The sequence below is a fragment of the Carya illinoinensis genome, chromosome 7 (assembly GCF_018687715.1).
Source record: "Carya illinoinensis cultivar Pawnee chromosome 7, C.illinoinensisPawnee_v1, whole genome shotgun sequence".
NCBI lineage: Eukaryota > Viridiplantae > Streptophyta > Magnoliopsida > Fagales > Juglandaceae > Carya > Carya illinoinensis.
In genome coordinates this window covers 13328968-13331461 of record NC_056758.1, presented here as the reverse complement: position 1 = coordinate 13331461, position 2494 = coordinate 13328968, and the positions used below count along the sequence as shown (strand labels likewise).

The following is a 2494-nucleotide window of genomic DNA, read 5'->3' as shown; positions in this document are numbered from 1 at the left end:
TGTGTGATTGGTTGGTTGTTGATTATTTGTTTCATGTCATGCATTGATGGTACATCCATGTTCATGTTTGAAAAATGAAAACTGAGTTTTCATTTGTTAAATGAATTTTTGGGTATGTATGTATCACGACCCCAAGTCGTGATGGGGCATTATCTCGGTGCAGCTCCTCTGGTCACTCGAGCGCGGAATATACTGAGTGACGTCCTCTGGGTTGTCACTGGGTGACAACATGCTCGGACAATACTGTAACGCTATCTTGCCGACTTTGTGGCCCCTTTACTGGCAGGGGCTAGAGGATGTCTGGTCATGGTATGCACTGGGCACGAAGCTAAGTATCGCTCGTTACGAAATCATATGCATGGTCTTTACCTGTGGTGTGGCGATAAGAGCCAAAGTGTGTGGATGATCCCTATGGGAGATTATGGTGCATACGGTAAAATTGGATAATTGGTTTTGATAATTGAATAATGGGCCATTTTCCCATTATCCAAAACTCACCATTTCTGGAAAAATGGTGAGTTTTGGTTAAAGGACATGTGAACCATTTTCTAGAAAAATTGTGGATTTTATGTTGGGCTATTTTCTCGAAAAATTGCGTATGTTTTAATGGACTAGATATGTTTTTGGGCAAAAATGTAATTTTTGGTGTGCGTTGAAAAATATTCATTTTCGTAGAAAATGATTTTTTGGATCTCATGCATTTGTCATCATGTGACTGCATGTTTGTTGGTTGCATCTATATATTTTTATCTCTTGATTTGTTTTGATTGTTACTTATTTGCGGTATCACTCTGTGGTATCGTAGATTTTGATGCAGATAATGAGGAGGCTAAGCCTAAGGAGGTGGCTCCACGGGAGGAGTGATATGGTGTTTTTGCTTGTATTTTGGAAATTGTTTTCCTGCCTTTGAATTATGTATTTGGTTTATATTATGTTTTGCTGAACTATTGTAATATTTTTGATACATTTATGTTTAATCGAATTTGTATTTAAACAATTCTGGTACTTAGTGATCGACTTAACTTATTCCACTGCATTGTTTATATTGTACACTTAGCAATTGGATGCATGACACATGTTGTCATCATCTCAAAGCCTTGATTCCCATGTTTCAGTACGTGGGAGTTGGGGGCATCACACATTATATTTGGTGTTTTGTGTAGTAGAGCTATTTTTCACTTCAACTCAATTGAAATCTTGATTTCTTGAGAAGGAAGTAATCCTGGAATATCCACGACAAACACCTTCAGAAATTCCTCTACAACAAGTATCCCCATCACTACCTTATGCTTCCCGGTTTAAGCACCACCTGTACCAAATAGGCTTCCACTCCAATAGCCAATTCCTTCTTGGTTTGTAATGTTGTAATCCTCCAATGACAGACCCAAACTATATAATGTATACTCTAAAAGAACTAGTCAATGATACAATTGGAGCCCCATTGGAACCTTATAAAGAGCAAGAACTTCTCATGTCTAAGCAATGTACGATCTCATATACCACCTATCCTTATCCTTGTCATATAGGATATCACAATCTCTCCATCTTAAATTTTTTGTCCTCGTCTGACCTATCCATTGTAGGTAGCATGACTCAAGTCTCACATTTCTAATTAGGGTAGACTCTGATACCATTTGTAACGCCGCAACAGAAGGCCCAAACCTCATGGCTTATACTCTAAAAGGACTAGTCAATGATACAATTAGAACCCCATTGGAACATTATAAAGAGCATAAACTTCTCTTTCCTAAGCAATATGAGATTTTATACACCACCTACTCTTATCCTTATTATATGGGGTATCACAATTTCGGGGACATTCGATAAAATTGGAACGATATAAAGAAGATTAGCATGGCCCATGTGCAAGGATGACACGCACAAATCAAAAAATGGTATCAGAACCTATCACAATAAAAAATGTGGAACTTGGACTGTGCCACCTACAATGGACAGGCCCAATGAGGAAGTCGGGAGGTTAATGGAGGTAGATTGTAATATCCCATATGATAAGGATAAGGATAGATGGTCATGTATGGTATCTCACATTACTTAGGAATGAGAAATTTTTACTCTTTATAATGTTCCAATAGAACTCCAATTATATTATTAACTAGTCCTTTTAAAATATAGGTCATGTGGTTTAGTTCTTCTATCAGGGCTTTACAAATGCTAAGATTAGTCTAGACATCATCCTTACCCTACTGCTTTCAAATACCAATTCCTCTCCCTCGAGTGATTGAAAGCTAACTATCTCATGACCAAAATCTATTATTCAACACTTGCTTAACCTTTAATTGAGAGGGTTCATACCTGTGATGATGCCAACCTCTTGGGTCTCTAGGGATTTCTTATCAACCTCGCCCAGTGTCAAGGCATACACCAGAACCTGCACCATCTGCCTTTGTCCTACTATTGTTCCAATTGGGCTAGTCCTTTCTCCTTGAACCATTCACAGGCAATCCCTAGCGTAATGTCTGGTCTAACTACATCA

General features: G+C 38.2%; 1 non-coding gene across 1 annotated transcript; it reads left to right on the top strand.

Moving 5' to 3' along the window:
- Nucleotides 1–1799: 1799 nt before the first annotated feature.
- On the top strand, nt 1800–1907 carry LOC122317678. The gene has a single exon (XR_006244595.1). It is a non-coding gene; the product is annotated as a U6 spliceosomal RNA (small nuclear RNA).
- Nucleotides 1908–2494: the final 587 nt, after the last annotated feature.